Below are 17,500 nucleotides of genomic sequence, written 5' to 3'. Positions count from 1 at the left end.
ATGCAGCGGGAGCCACCGTTCGTTGCTGCCTGCGGCGATGAGGTGCGCTCCAGGAGCGGCGAGAGCCATATCAGCTTTCGCGATGAGTTCCCGCGCTTCGGCAGGGTTCGTGAGGCAATGCGCATCGGTGTGGTTCAGGCAGCTTCAACAGGTGGCGGTGGGCCCGTGGCGTTAAAGGGAGTCGCGAGTCGCAGCATCAAGTCGACAACCAAGAAGCAGATTCGTGATGTGGTTTGTGGGTTGTTGTTCATGGCATATGTGTTTTTCCTTGCTCTAGTGATGCAGTTTAACGTTGTTGAAATAAATGCCAGCAGTTCTCATATAAAAGTGGATGTGGCGGAGTTCAGTCAATGGGAGTTGGATTGTGGTCAATGTGATGTGGGGGCGAATAAAGAAGGTTTGTTAGCCTCCAGTTGCTCCAGGCCGCAGGTAATTGCTTTGTCATGTGCTGGGATTTTATCAAAAAAGCGCGCTGTACGGAAAAATGAATTTACGATGCTTCGAATGTTATTCCTATTGATTTATAACGAGCTTATGGTTGAAGTGGGGTTTAAATGGAATTATTACTGTCTAACTGCCGTGTGGGTCTCGGAGATCGACTCGGGGCCGGGACTCGTGCGCTGGTCGGCGTTACCCCCACCTCTGCTTTCAGCGAGGTCAGACGTGCCTGGCGCCTGGTGCGTGGCTCTCTGGGTGCGCTCAAGGCCGTTTTGGCCATGCGGTGGAATCTTAACTGATTATGGTGCATGAAGGTTGAGGAGTGTTTGTTGCTTCCGGCAAAGGGTGCTGTTCAGCGCCCCCACAAAGTCGGTTGGGTCTGGCGGTGGCGCCGCGGGTTCCAGACAGCGGGGGTCCGGCCTCGAAAGGTTTATCTGTTTCTGGTCTGCCTGGGGGCGGGTTTGCTGAGTTGTGCTGCTGTGCTTCTCCAGTAGCTCGCTTCCACGCATTATATGATGTGATGTGCTATTATACTTTGTTATTTTCATTTTATTTCCATGATTATTATACGAAATCCTTCGTGTTCTGCATGCTTCTTATAATACTGATCATTTAATAATCATACTTTTAGGAGGGAGGAGTGTGGTGTAGTCATGCCTGCGGGGAGGGGCATGATGATGATGCATGATGGGCGTGATGGTTGGAGGAGTGGCCGTGGGGGTCGGCGAGGGATATGAGGTGTGCACGCCGTCTGAGGCGTCGTAGTAATACTGGAGTCGGCCGGCTCGTGAGTGTACCGCGTACGGAATAAAGGAGAGCCGCGGGCACAGTACGCCCTGGCTCGCACTCGTGCAACACAGCCCGGCTCGACTGTTCCTCCGCTTCGTGTCTGCCTGCTAAGCATCTCCCAATTCAGTACAGTACACATATATATATATATATATACATATATACATATATACATATATACATATATATATACATATATACATATATATATATATACATATATACATATATACATATATATATACATATATACATATATACATATATATATAAGTAGGGTGAATATACTGGTTCTAGCTCACTTTTCCCCATGTAAATGAATGGGGGATTTTCAGCGATTCCCTTTTTTTTTCCCTAAAAATAAACCCCCTTTTTATCCGTTTTTCCCTGCTGTGCAGGGGTTTGGCTTTTTGTGAGGCAATGTTTTATGGTCGGATGCCCTTCCTGGACGCCTCTTACAACACAGGGATATGGTACACCTATTCTAACCTGGGCATACACCGGGACCAGTATACTGGTACTCATTTCGCCGACCTCGGAAGGATGACAGGCTGAGTCAACCCCCTGGTGTTAATTCAGCAGCTGAGCGGGATTCGAACTCGGGACACTGGGATCCCAAGCCGCCACCCTAACCACTAAGCCAACACCAGGCTTTGTATATATATAACCAGGCTATCCCAAGGTATATTTATTTGTCTCCCCTTTAACCTGGAGGTTGATCAGCTCACTCATTGAACCTATAAAGATTTGTTCATTCTCAAATTCCTTCAATAGTTTAATTTTCTTTGCACAATAATCCCCATCTAAAATATTGACAAACAAAACATTTGAATCTTTATATTTTTTAAGATACCCCTTTTTGTGCCATTACGAAATGATAAACTTCTCTTTATGATCTCATCTGACCACCGCCCGAGTTGCAAATCATTTTTGTGTATAAACCACGCCATAAAAAAGTTTTGTTTCAAATGTTTTCAGTTCATGCCGTGAAAATGAGGAAGTGTTTTTTGACACGGTCGTGCTGTGTGGTTTTAGACAGTCATGCTGTGAAAAAAATAGGAACTATTCTGTGAGACAAGGTCTCGTGTTTATATTTTATCTCAGAACACGAACTGAAAACATTTGAATCAAAACCATTTTAAGTATGTTTTGTAAATGATTCATACAACCGCCTAGTTATTTTCCAAGCTGTCATTTCCTGTGGCCGCACCCAATGTTTAGGGAATTTCCTCATTGTAGCCTTATAAGTGATTCACCAGACAAAGTTTCTGCCAGACAGGATTTTCATTTTTACAACTGAGACATGGATGATCTCTCTTCCGATGAAGGCAAAAGCTTACTACAGAGTTGGTAAGTTTGTTTGGTTTTCTCTTTGAACGATGAAGCAAATGATTATTAATTAAATCATGATAATTCTGATATATATATATATATTTTTTTTTTCCCTGACAGGGCATTGGAAGAAATTGAGTTTACGTATCACGACGTGGTTCATGAAATTAATACTCTTATTGAAGAGATCAATGATTTTAGAAGAGAATTGAAAGACATTTTCAATGAGTGGCACGAAGTCTTATCACGTCCTATCATCTCGAAGGAATTAAACCAATGGTGAGACACGTGTGTGTGTGTGTGTGTGTGTCTCTCTCTCTGTCTGTCTTCCTACCTACCTCTCTCTGCTCTTATTGAAGAGATCAATGATTTATAATGACTGGTCTCTGATCTCGAATGAATTAAACTAATGGTGAGACACGTGTGTCTATGTGTGTGTGTGTGTGTGCGTGTGTGCGTGTGTGCGTGCGTGCGTGCGTGCGTGCGTGCGTGCGTGCGTGCGTGCGTGCGTGCGTGCGTGCGTGCGTGTGTGCGTGTGTGTGTGTGTGTGTGTGTGTGTGTTGCTTTCCCTGTCTGTCTGTCTCTTCATCTATACCCTTGACTTATTTTTTTTTTTCAGCACTATCGCACAACATCAGCTGTTGAAGCAATCTTGTACAACACATGATTTTCTGGAGGTAAATATTTCTGAATTATTATTAATATCACTCTCTCTTTAGAATGTCGTCTAATGTTGGTTGCATTATTAGTTTGAACGCGGTTTTGTCAGTACACTGGAATTAATTTTATTGACCTTGAAAGGATGACAGGCTGAGTCGGCCTCCTGGTGTGTTAATTCAGTGGTCAACGAGGCTTACTCATATTACCATGTAATTATTATCCACTTTTTGTTTCAAAACAGAATATGGTGTCTGAGTTTCGAAATCACAAGACATCTGGAGAAGATTGCTGGGAAAGATTATACATTCTCGCAAATGAATATTTAATATTTTCAATATTAATAAATTATATTTGTTTTGTATACAATTACTTGATTCTGAATTACAAGAAGAGGATCAAAACATGAAGGGAGGGTAGGTGCGCCCCCCCAATGACCCATCACCCCCTCATCCCATCCCTCCCCTCCCCATGTGTGTGTGGGGAAGGGTGGGGGGTGGGATGAGGGAGGTGGTGGGTCAAAGGTGGGGGGCGCACAGGAGGGATGAGAGGGGTGGGGCTTGTGTGGGAGGGGCTTGTGTGGGCGGGGCTTCGGTGGGGCTTATGTGGGCGGGGTGTGGGTGGGGCTTGTGTGGGTGGGGCTTGTGTGGGAGGGGTTTATGTGGGCGGGGCTTCGGTGGGGCTTGTGTGGGCGGGGTGTGTGTGGGCGGGGTTTATGTGGGTGGGGCTTGTGTGGGAGGGGTTTATGTGGGTGGTGCTTATGTGGGCGGCGCTTCGGTGGGTCTTGTGTGGTCGGGATGTGTGTGCGGGGTTTATGTGGGTGGAGCTTGTGTGGGAGGGGTTTATGTGGACAGGGTTTATGTGTGTGGAGTTTTTGTGTGGAGCTTGTGTAGACAGGACTTATGTGGGAGGGGTTGATGTGGGCAGGGTTTATGTGGGCAGGGGCGAATGTGGATGAGGTTTGTGTGGATCAATGGATGGGTGGAGAGATGGGTGGATGGGTGGATGAGTGGAGCTTGTGTGGATGGGTGGATAATTTTTTAATTAAATAAACATGTTGTGTGTGGGGGAACTAATTAACTAATCACTAATTATGTGAATATGGGTGGAGCTTGTGTGTGTGTGGAGCTTGTGTGGAGCTTGTGTGGAGCTTGTGTGGAGCTTGTGTGGGGTTTGTGTAGGGGGGGTTTATGTGGGTGGGGCTTGTGTGGGTGGAGTCAAAAAGGGGCGGAGTCAAAAAATTTCAATTTATTGGAGCTTGTGTGGGGTTTGTGTGTGGTGGGTTTGTGTGGGGCTTGTGTGGGCGGGGTTTGTGTGGGTGGGGCTTGTGTGGGTGGAGTCGAAAAGGGGCGGAGTCAAAAATTTCAATTTATCTTTGTCTTTTGTAATTCCTGTGAATAAAATGAACCTAAAATCTCTTCCCTTCCAAATCATATATTTTATAAGTCCAAGGAACTGTATCTATTACATCAACAATTTTAAAAAGTTCTTTCGTCCATCGTTCAGTAAAACCCTTTTCAAAATGAGATTTCCACCTATATATTCTTACGATATCACCAACTTTGAACTGAGGTTTTCTGACATTAATCTCTTTTTCATATTTTAATTTTGTAAATGTTTCTGATGGCTTCATATTCGTTGACGTGTGAATCGTGTCATTATACTTATCCACAATATCCTGAATAAAAGATAACCATTGTTGTGAACCGAGTTGTGTGAATTTTTTATATAGTCTCTCTTTTAAGGTACGATTAAAACGTTCAACAACAACTGCCTTCCCTTCATTAAAGGTACTGTATAATGTAATACTGTTATTTTTTAGAAAATTCATAAATGTCTTGTTATAAAACTCTCTACCCTCATCAGTCCACAATTTTTTAGGTTTTCTCTTACTTTTATTAAATATCTGTTGAAAAGCTAACATAAGAGTATTACCTGTTTTGTTTTTTAAAGGGACAACCCACGCATATCTACTCCTCAAATCAATAACGGTTAAAGCATACTTGTACCCCTTATCATTATTGAGTTCAATCAAATCAGCAGACCAGATATAATCAACTTCCTTGGAATAAACTTTCCTTCTCTGAAACTTTGTGAATATTGGTTTATGTAATTCATCAGCTAATTGCTCTTCAGTCTTAATGGCATCATTAGAGCCTATGAGTTTTTTGAATTTCCAAGTCCAAGTTTCAATTTAGCACTAATCATCTTCTTCACGATGAACCTATCAACTTTTTCTCTCAAGGTTGGATTTTGTATCAGAGACAAATTATACAACATTTCTCTATCGGCTTCATGCTTTTCTTCCAACGTTGTGGTATTCCCATAATCAATATCGTGTCTCATGCACACTTCATCAACTCTATTGATTGGTTTACTCCAGGATTTAGGATTGTCTGCCTCATCTAATCTTTTATCCAAGTTTGTGCCTGGACCACAGAAAGAATACCCTGGAAGATGTAATTCCCCTGGTATTCCAGTAGTTGTAAATTTACTTCCTGATAAAAACTTTTGTATATCTCCTCCGAGTTTGTGTTTGGAGATAAATTGATTTTTTTTTGAACCACACACCGAACATATACCTTTTTGGATAACCCTGTTATTTTTACTTTTAATATATGAAATATTTTTAGTATTAGTTTTCTTTTACATTTGAGACAATAACTCATTTATTTATGTGAAAAAGTCCTGCAGAGTGCAAAAACCTTTTTAGTTTCCAACATGCACATTTGAATCTTAATTTTTAAAACATAAAGAATCCTAAGAAATGCCTTCACTCTCTCCTCCATTTATTTAAGAAAAAACTTGAATTAAAATGAATAGCTTGACGATGTCAATAGTCTTGAAGAAAATATTGCAAATAGACTTGTCAATTCTTTTGTTTTCCTCCTCGGTGGGTTGAGTTATTTTCTGTAATACCGCCAATCTTTTTTGAATCTCACTGGTTTCCATATTTTGATATTTATTTTGTCTCGCTCTTTCCTCCCTCTCCTCCCTCTCTCTCTTCTCTTTTTCCTCCTTCTCTTTCTTCTCCCTCTCCTCCTTCTCTCTCTTCTCTTTTTCCTCCTTCTCTTTCTTCTCCTTTTCCTCCTTCTCTTTCTTCTCCCTCTCCTCATTCTCCTTTTCCTCCTCTTCCCTCTCTTCTTCAACTCCTTCCTCATCCCTTACTATACTTGAATCGTTTACACCCCATAGAATATTATACATATATTCATCAGGATTTCTTGTTATTCCTGTATCCAAAATAATTTTTTTTACAACAGGAAACCAATAAAATTTCTTTTGAATTTCTAAAAGAGCCTTACCTTTTCTTAACTTTATAATTTTTTCATTATTTAACATTCTAATTAAATCTAAAGTTGTCGGTTTATCAACATCAGCATAATGCCAATCTTTTATTGAAAATACCTCATTCTTATGTTGTAGAACATATTTATTAAAATACCGAATACCCTTTTCTTGAAGGTATGCTTGGACACAGAAATGATAATTTTCTTGAAGCCTCCTTGCTGTCATTTATGTATTAGAAATATATGTTAGAATAATATTATGGCACGAAACACCTCCCCATCTTCCCATAGTTAAATCATTTTGTATTTCCTTACTTATTATATATAATCCTGTTTTTTCTGTTTTCATGAGATAAACAAGGGCAAAACCATTATTATATTTACCCTTATTAAATTCTTTTATTTGTTGTTTACTAATCGTAGCCCCACAAAACTCATTCTCGATACCAAGTGGATAATATTCTTCCTTACGAGACTGATTTAATTGTTCCAGGTCTTCGAGGTTAATTTTAAATGACCAATTATACCCTAAATCATTCATATCATACCCCCATTGTTCTATTCTCATACAAACGATACGCCCTTCTTTATAAAAATTTATTTTAATTCGAACTGTGAATTCTGTATGACCTGGAGATAATATCAACACTTCTGTATCTTTGGAATACACAGCCGTTTTATTCAAGTATATATATTGTGATAAATCGCTTAATCTCACCAAGTCATTCGCGTCAGTTGGGCTTGGATAATTTTTTAATTTATAAGCATTTTTCATGTTAATATTTTTGTTTATATTATATTTATGTCGTTCAGCCTGTGCCTTTGTATAATAATTTGATAAATCAATATCCAGTTCTTGAGATACACCAAAGATAGAACCATCTTTACCAACATAAGTCATTTATATTAGATTAAAAATAATATCATAAAATTTTTTATTTTTGTTGAGTTGAAATAACACATATAGACATAATTGACCACAACACTTGGAATTTAATTCTTGGACTTGAAATGTTTGATAAACACCATTCTGTAAGAATTTTATGACTTCAACAGGTGGTGGAAGACCAAAACTATCAAAATAATATTTGTCTTGATTATTAAAAATACAAACCCAATGAGAACCGTTCCCATTATTATCTTCTAAGTTCATAATAATATTCTTTGTATGTTTCGGCACATTTGTTAATTCATCTCTCATACAAATAACCACATTTTGAATTTTTAATTTCTTACAATATTTGGCAAGTTGTAAATTTGATGTTGTATTCTTTCCAAATTCTTTCAACCACTCATCAATGCTCATTTATTTATTAGAAAGATATAATCCATTACCTCTTTTCGTTAATTTTACACCTGCTTGTGCAATAGAAGAAAGCATATCTCCAACTAACAATCTCGCTTTATCAGGCAGACCTTCAAGTTTTTCAGCAAAATCTACAATTACGCCACTTCCACTAATTTGTTTCTCCAACTCTTTGTTATGTCTTTCCAATTCTTTTTGAGCCTGGAGTTGAGCCTTCCTTTCGTTGGCAGTTTTCACCGCTGTTGAAATACCACCCGTCAATGCTCCAACCGCACTTAAACCAGCAAATAAAGGAATTAGAAATGGGAGAAATCCTCCACTCGTCTCTCTTATTGAATATTTTTTCAACATTGGTTTTGTCATTTTAATTTTAAGTGAGCCAGTGTCATTCAAGATTTTAACCTGTTCTCTTGTGAGAAAAACATCAATTCTTACTGCTCCTTTTCTCTGAATTGTATTAACGTTAATCGTACAAGGCTTTTGATTTTGAACACAAGATGATAGTTTATGAAGATTGATTTGATTAACATATACCCCAGTTGGTACTTTGCCACTCATTTATTTAACAAAAAATTATGTGAGACTAATCATCACACCATTATCTGTATTAATCTGCAATTCTGTTTCTTCCAAAAGCAAACAATATGTATCAACTTCTTCACTCTCTCCTCTTTTAATGTATAGGGAAGTATCCACTCGATTAGACTTTTATAGTTTCCTTTTGAGCGCTCAGGTCAAACGCATAGATTGTATACAAACTTTTAAATGCTGTCATATCCAAAATAGGTTCTTTATTTCCATTACTTTCACACACCTTTTGGTAAGACTTGTATGCTTCAGCAAAATCATTTTTTTCCCAATTAATTTCCAATCTATCTCGTGGATAAAATGTTCCATCTAGAGAAACGCGAAGTTGTTTCACCTTAGCATTATCACTCAATGCATTATTCTTATCAGTCGCAGTATCACCATCTGGCTTTTTAAAAATGATCCACAGATATCGTGGCTTTCCTTCCAGAACACCCAAATTCCACGTGTAAGTAGTTTGATTGAGTTTAACGTGTTGACATCTTCTTTTGAGGTATGATACACTGAGTGGTTTCTTTGAGTTAAGTCTTCGATTCAACATCTCTTCTGTTTTAAGATTAGGAGTATATTCACTGATATACCAACTCATCTCCTCAATTACAAATTTATTCTGATCACCAAAAGCATTACCAACACCAAAAAGCAATCGATTTTCATTATCATTCCTTTGTAGTTGAAATCTAATTTTAAGACCATACAGAACTTTATCATAATCACAAAATCCAAATATACCTTTAAGAGGAACTGCCACAGTAAAACTATTTTCTGCTTTTGTATCATCATTATACATTCCTTTCCTTTGAATATATCCAGGGTCTGTGTTTGTTCCCGTTGACATATCAGGAATAAAACCTTCGACAGACCCCTTTCCCATTCTATCACTGAATGTATAGAGTGTAAATTTCATCATTTCAGATACAGCAGAGACATAATCAACCGCTTCAACTTCTTGTGTTCCAATATACAATCGCACACTATCAAACATTTTCCAGAAGAAATCATTTACAAGTGTAGCGTTTGTGTTATTCCCAGCCTTAGTGAATTTAAATTTACACAACAAGAAACTTTCGGAGAGATTCAAATAGGTTTGTTGATTATTTATTTCAAAACTTTTTGTACCATTCGTATTCCAGTCTGTTCCAGTTATTGCATTTACCTTGAAGTAATCTTCTTTTTTAGTGGAGTTTGAGATAATAATAGTATCATCCAAATCATAGATACTATCAATTGCTTCCATACTTGTATTTATTTAGGAAAAAAGATGTTAAAACTTTTGAAACCCTGATCCAAGTATTTGAATTATTTTCTGTCGTTCTTGGGGGTACAACTGAGTTTTGCCTTTCTTAATTTCTTTTATTGCTTGTAATTTATGAGATTCTTTCTGAGCATCTTTTATACTCTTTACAGCACCTGCTACATTTCCCACAGCAGAAGCAGTTGAACCAATTAGGTCTTTATGTTTAAGAATAGTTGAACCAATACCCATGAGAGTATCAATTATCCCATCTCCTCTAAATTGATGTCCGACACCCCTTTGTCTCTTAGGTTTATAGTATCCTCTACCAAGATACATACCTTCACCCTTGTAGTACGGGGAAAGGAACATCCCATCCCCTGTAATTATTTTATATTTTCCCAACTCGTGCTTCCTCACAATAACCATCGTATTTATTTATTGAAAAACTTCACGTAGGTGAATTCTGATGGATATAACTTCTCCATTAAAAGAGATCACACGATTATCTTGGTCGGTTATCCTAAAATTTACTCTGTGTATGGTTTTTCCTGACACAGGTAGATAAACCAAATTTTTAGGTTCCATATTAAATTTATAACCAATTGGGGTTGAGTATGCACTGAATGAAAATATTGTATTTGTTTTTTTTCCATCATTATAAGCACCATCAATCAAATCACAGTGAATTAACACCGAATTTATTCCTGAGGATATTTGAATGACATTATCACTGTAAAACGTCCCATTAGTTTCAATCTTTTTTGAGGAGAAACCCAATAACTCTCTAAATGAATTATCAATTGTGAAATCAACCTTGTAGTTATTTTTAACTTTAATCGTTGATTTTGAAGTATGTTTTTGAATGTTTATAACAATATTGTTTGGTTCATCACCCTGTTCTTTCATAAGACGAGCAATTTCGGAAGATATTTGAGAAATCTCGTATGCTCCGGGTGAGACTGTTATCGTTTTGTATCCACTTCCCGGATTATAACTAAACTTGTCATTTTTCTCGGTTATATTAAATAAGGTATTATAAGTCTCCATGGACAATAAAGATGCCTCATATTCTTTTGTTGTGTCAAGTTGTAGTGGGTATGGGAATGAAGATGTGTGGTCGCTTGTTGTGAAATTAAAACTCAGGATTGTGCTTCTCATCTTATTTAATATGAGTTAAAATGTCTTTATATTGAGATTTATTAATTATTTTCATGTTCATCAACTGGTCTAAAATGGCTGATGCTTCATTAAAACAATTGTTATTTCCAGCCTTCTTACTGCCGAACAACAATAACAGTCTATTAACTAATTGCGATGGGTCATTTGGAAGAAAACTAATACCTGAACCAAGGATACTTAAAGCCTGAATAATGTGTTTCTCCTTCTCATTCTTCCTACTTTTACCAGAAAGAATAACCTTATAATTTAGAGTGTTCAGCAAATCAATATATACTCTATCATCATTATTTTCCATATCCAATGGTTTATCAATATACTTTGATTCATCCCTCACAGTTGAACCTTGTCTTCCATCTTTTGTGAGAAGAAACATTAATCTCGGAGTTAGTTTAACAGGGGGTTGAGCAGAACTTAAGAACCTTAATTCATCATTAAATATCAATACCTTTTCTTTAACAAGATGAAATATTGCTGGTTGTTCTGTTGGAATGAGTCCTGCTTTGGTTTTTGAATCCGCTGAATATTCATTGTTTTGAACAGCATTCACAATATAATCAGGGGGTTGATTAATCTCTTCCAGTTGTTGAAATAAACCTTCATCATATTCTAATTCTCCTAAATGCTCTAATTCTTCCTCCGTCATTTGACTGAAATCTTTTAACATTTGAAGCTTTCTAGGAGTATATTCTACTGTGGGAACTGTGGAAACATCTTTCATTTTTTCTTGGGAAGTTTTTAAAAGTGGTTTAAAAAATTTCTCTTGTTTTCTTTCAAATGCTTCTTCGCCCGTTAGTTTCTGTCTGCGTTTCTTCTTTATGTCTTCCTGTTGTTTTACAACTTTTGAAACCAACTCTTGATGTTCTCTAAATCTTCTTGCTCTTTCTTTCGCATCCATTTATTTATTGAAAAATATCATTTAATATCTCATCTTGTTTCACAACAATATATTTATATTTTTCAGTCGTGTGCTTCATATAATCCTCAAATTTCTTTTTACTACATAATGTAGAACAATTATCTCTCCAAAAATTATTGATATCTATTGAATTTAACTTGAATAAAATAAAAGTATTAGCATTGTTTCTGATGGAACGACGAGGAAGTTGAAAGTACGATTGACAAAGATAAATACAATTACAAGAAGAATGTCTCCCTCTTGTGTAGTAGCTGTCCATTACCGTTTGGTTTCTCTCATTAACACAATCATCAAAGATAACGAGGTTCTTTTTTGATTTATCCAAATCTTGGGGAGACGGTATATCATCCGTATTATCACTAAGAATACAAGTTATAAGATTTGATTTCTTTTTACATCTCTGTGTATCACAAAATAGTTGAATTATATCTTCAATGTTATAATCATTTAGGTTTTTTTGACGTTTAAATAAACCTATTATATCTTCTTTTGAAGACCAGCATTAAAACCTTGTGAGAGTAGTTGATACTCTGGTTGAAAACTCGACTTTGTGAAAATTATTAAATTATCATAATCTAAAAAGTTGGGAGTGAGGAGCATTTTTAAAAGTAAGCAGGTTTTTCCACATCCACTTGAACCAACTATGAGACATCTTAATGAATTTGGGAGATTTTTATGGTTGTTAAATTTTATCTTATTTTCCCAAATAGGTAAAAAATCATTCATTTATATATTTGAAAAACAGGTTATTTAATTTATTATTAGCTTTTTTAGAAACTCTATATTTTATCCTAAGTTCAGGTTTAATTTCAAGATAATCCATTATTTTATTTATACAATATCTTGTGTTGATATTTCCCTGAAAATTACATCCATGAATAATATACAACAACAATCCTTTGAACATTTCTCTTATACGTTCAGTTTCTTCCCTTGTAAGGAAAGGTGTGTTATCATCCTCATACTTTACATTCATTTCTCTAATCAATCTTGTAAAGTAATTCATTTTTGGTGTAAATCTAAAAGAATTATTTTCCTTTTTATATTTTTTATTATCATTAATTAGAAGATAATCACAGAATATACATTGTTTATAGGCTTTTGACTCTGTGTTTAATCCCTGTCTTTCACACGCAGGACAATTCTCAAATTTGTCATATGGTGAATCAGGAAAGTCTAGCATATTTATAAAGTAAAACTTTACTTAAACTAAAATTCATCTATACTTTCAGTTGTATATTACCATCGATATCGATATACTTTTTTTCATTATCAGATTCAACGACAACATTTTTTATATTAAAGGTAATTTTAAAATTATCGTTAACTACTATTGAACGAAATGTCATTTCACCTGATATATTAACATCCTTTATTTCATCCAAGATTTACATCTTTAGGGTTGTTGAAAAAAATACAAATTTCTCCTTGCATATTACAGATGGTCTTATTTTTTCTTTCTAAAGCTTCATCCATAAGGTTTTTGTTCTTTGATACTTTTTCTTGTTTCATTGCTTTTTCTAGTTTTGAATATATTACTAGAAGGAGAGGAGAAACTTTTGTTAGAGATACTTTAATTGATGTTCTACCAGGTATACTAAAAGCCCTTCCACTGAAGGAAATTGAAGAACTCATATTATTTACCATAATAGTTTTTATCCAATAGTTGTTATATTTATCTTTGTTCAATTTTACATCCTTGACATATTTCTCAGTATCTTTAACAGATGAAGAGATTGATTGAAACTTGTCTTTTGTGTCTTGAAACATTGTATTTATTAAGTGAAAAAGTTGGAGGATAAAATGTTTTTAAGCACAGATTCACCTATAAATTAAACGAAATTTTCATCAAGAAAATTTTAGTTTAAGCAAAGTTTTATTCTATAAATATGGTGAATACAACGTACTGCGATGTTTGTAATCACGAATATAAACATTATAGAAAACACCTCCGAACCAACAAACACACATTTAATCTATTTCATCAAATATCTCCTCTTGAGTTGGAAAGAAAACATTGTGATATCTGTTCAAAGGATGTTTTGAAGAGTAGTTATAATCAACATCTTCAATCACAAAAACACAAGAAAAATGAGTTTAAAGTAAAGGGAGACTATTATATTAAAAACACTGATGAGGCATTTAAAGGGCATATAAAAATAAGGATTTTTCAATTTGGAGAACCCGGTCCATCATCAATAGCTGAATCAATTGAAATAGTGAAACCTGATGTTGAAAATTTTATTAAAAAGACATTAAAAGAAATGAAAAACTTTAAAGTTTTATATGGGAGTGAAAATGAATATGAAAAGACAAGATGAAGAACAAACTCCTTATATGAGAACAGATCTTCATTTTATAACATCATTTCAAGATTTTTTGAAATAGTGGGGTTTATGAAGAACTATCAAGACAAGAGGAGGATGTTGATAATACAGTGGTAGGAAGTGGATTCAATATTAAAAAATTATCTTTTTAGATATACACATTCTAAAATCAAACCCTCTTAAAGCTTCTTCTTATATTGAATTACCAAAAGAAATAAAACTAAAGAAGGCAGTTGTTAATATTAAGAACAATGATAATAAATGTTTTCTCTGGTCTGTTCTTGCTCACTTACATCCACCAAAATGTAATTCAGAAAGAGTAAAACAATATATGAAATATGAGAATACCTTGGACATTAAAGATTTTAAATTCCCAATGCCACTAACAGATATTCCTAAATTTGAGAAAAAGAATAATCTTTCTATTAATGTATATGGATTAACGGATACAAACAAAGTTCAAATATTAAAAATTTCAAACAACTATAAAAATGAAGAAACACACATTGATCTTTTATATTTTAGTGTTGGAAAGAATTCACATTACACATACATCAATAATTTATCAAGATTAATCTCTTCTCAGGTATTCAGAACAGCAAACAAAATATATCCTTGTAAGCGATGTCTTAATTCATTTCATACAAAAGAACGATTAGAACAACATTCAAAATATTGTAGTAATCATAAATCAGCTGTAATTACAATGCCTAAACCTGGTGAAAAGATTTCTTTTGAAGATTATAATAAATCTATCATGCACCCATTTGTGATATACGCTGATTTTGAGTGTATCCTTAAAAAGATAAATACTGCTTCTCCTAATCCAAAAGAACCATATACAAATAAATATCAAAAACATATTCCTTGTGGTTTCTGTTATTATATCAAATCATCTGTTGGAGAAAAGTATAACAAACTTGAACATTATCGTGGAAAAAATGCTTCACAAGAGTTTGTAAAACGATTAGAAAAGGATTGTATAAGACTCACTAAATTAATGAAAGAAACAAATGAACCGATGAAATTAACCAAAGAAGAAAAATTAGAATTTAGAATGAACAATATCTGTCATATTTGTGAGGGGGAAATTAAGGAGTCTAAAGTTAGAGACCATTGTCATCTTACTGGTAAATATAGAGGTCCCGCTCATTCCTGTTGTAATCTTAATTATAAATTACCTTCTTTTTTTCCAGTCTTTCTTCACAACAGCGCCAACTATGATACACATCTATTTATAAATGAACTTTCAAAAACACCAGGGAATATTTCTGCCATAACAAACACAAGTCAAAAGTATATTTCATTTTCAAAAATGATATTCACAAAACCTTTAACTCGTATTAGGTTTCTAGATTCTTACAAGTTTATGGGAACACCACTAGCCTACCTCGCATCAAATCTAAGCTCCACGGACTCTTTTCCAAATCTTAATTCATTCTTTCCAAAAGAGGAAATTCTCACTAAAGAGGAAATTCAGATTAAAGAGAGAATTCAAAGTAAAGAGAAAACTGTAATTAATGAAGAAATTCTAACTGAAGATGAAATTCTAATCATAAAGAAAATTCGAACAATGAATGAAATTCTAACTAAAGAGGAAATTCTGATTAAAGATGAAATTCTGATTAAAGAAGGAATTCTTACGAGAGAGGAAATTCAAACAAGGAATGAAATTCAAAGTAAAGAGAAAATTCTTACAAGTAAGGGAATTTATCCTTATGATTATATGGATTCATTTATGAGATTTAAAGAAACACAACTTCCATCAAAAGAAAGTTTCTATAATAACCTTTATGAAGAAGAGATAAGTGATAAGGAATATAAACACGCACAAGAAATATGGAAATTATTTAAGATAAAGAACCTTGGAGAATATCCACGATTTATATCTAAAAACAGATGTTTTATTGTTAGCTGATGTGTTTGAGGCTTTTAGAACACTCTGTCATAATAAAAATTGTTATGGATTAGACCCTGCCCACTATTTCACAGCTCCTGGTTTAGCTTGGAGTGCAATGTTGAAAATGACAAAACAAGATATAGATTTAATCAGTGATGTGGATATGCTTTTGATGATTGAGAAGTCCAAGAGAGGTGGAATATCACAAGTATGTTCAAAAAGATATGCTAAAGCAAATAATAAATATCTTCCAAATTATGATAGTGAAAAAGATAGTAATTATTTGATGTATTTTGATGCTAATAATTTGTATGGATGGGCAATGTCTCAATCTCTACCTTATGGTAAATTAGAGTGGAAGGGAAAAGAGGATGATGAAAAGGCTTTGATGAATATTGTTATTTCTTCTCAAGAGGAATTGAATGACGAAGAAGAAGGTTATTATTTTGAAGTTGATTTGAGGTACCCGAGTGTTCTTCATAATAAGCATAAAGACCTTCCTTTTGCATGTGAGAAAGAAACCCCAAAGAAAAGAATGGTTCAGTGATTATCATAAAAGTTTTAATATTAAAGGCAAATCAACAGAAAAGTTATTAACAACATTCTATGATAAAGAGGGATATGTTTTACATCAGAGAAGCTTAAAACAGTTTTTGAGAGAAGGATTGAGAGTAGCTAAAATTCATAGAGTTTTAAAATTTAAACAAAGTCCTTGGGTGAAAAAGTATATTCAATTCAATACAGATATGAGAGCAAATACAAAAGTAAAATTTGAAGGGGACTTTTATAAATTAATGAATAATGCTGTATTTGGAAAGACTATGGAAAATGTTAGAAACAGGCAAAACATTAGATTCGCAACATCTTGGAAAGAAGCTTCGAGATTGATAAATAAACCCAGTTTTGATAGAGAAGAGGTTTTTTCAGAGAACTTTTCTGCAATTCATATGAAAAAGAAAAGTATTGTAATGGATAAACCAATTTATATTGGAACAGCAGTTCTTGATTTATCAAAGATATTGATGTATGATTATTTGTATAATGACTTAAAGAAAGAGTATGGTGAAAATGTTTCATTGTTGTATATGGACACTGATAGTTTTATCCTAGATATAAAAACTGATGATGTTTATGAAGATATGAAGAAAATATTGGAGTGTATGATACAAGTAATTTCAGCAAGAAGAGTGAGTTATTTTCCAAAAAGAATGAAAAGGTTATTGGTAAGTTTAAGGATGAGTTGGGTGGAAAAGTAATGAGTGAGTTTATTGGATTGAGAGCAAAGGCATATGCTTATAAGTATGGTGATCAGATTGATAAGAGGTTAAAGGGAATAAAGAAATATGTAATAAAGAAATCAATAACTTTTAGAAATTATTATAATTGTTTGATGAATAAGAAAGAAGAATACAGGAAAATGAATACAATAAGAAGTTATAAACATGACATATATAGTGAAGAAGTAAATAAAAAGGCATTAGGAGCCTTTGATGATAAGAGATTTATTTTAGATAATGGAATAGATTGTGTTCCATATGGAT

At 34.5% G+C, this 17,500-nt stretch overlaps 1 long non-coding RNA gene across 1 annotated transcript; it reads left to right on the top strand.

Annotated features, from left to right (window-relative positions):
• Nucleotides 1–1,501: 1,501 nt before the first annotated feature.
• LOC147007234 (uncharacterized) lies at nt 1,502–3,683 on the top strand. The gene is made up of 4 exons (XR_015054329.1): nt 1,502–2,577; nt 2,680–2,838; nt 3,179–3,236; nt 3,461–3,683. It is a non-coding gene; the product is annotated as an uncharacterized LOC147007234 (long non-coding RNA).
• Nucleotides 3,684–17,500: the final 13,817 nt, after the last annotated feature.

The sequence above is a fragment of the Eptatretus burgeri genome, unplaced genomic scaffold (assembly GCF_056783735.1).
Source record: "Eptatretus burgeri isolate ZD-2024b unplaced genomic scaffold, Ebu_testis_v1 Ebu_testis_scaffold_375, whole genome shotgun sequence".
Taxonomy (NCBI): Eukaryota; Metazoa; Chordata; class Myxini; order Myxiniformes; family Myxinidae; genus Eptatretus; species Eptatretus burgeri.
The sequence above is the reverse complement of the archived record's forward strand: the minus strand, read 5'-3'. Positions and strand labels throughout refer to the sequence as shown.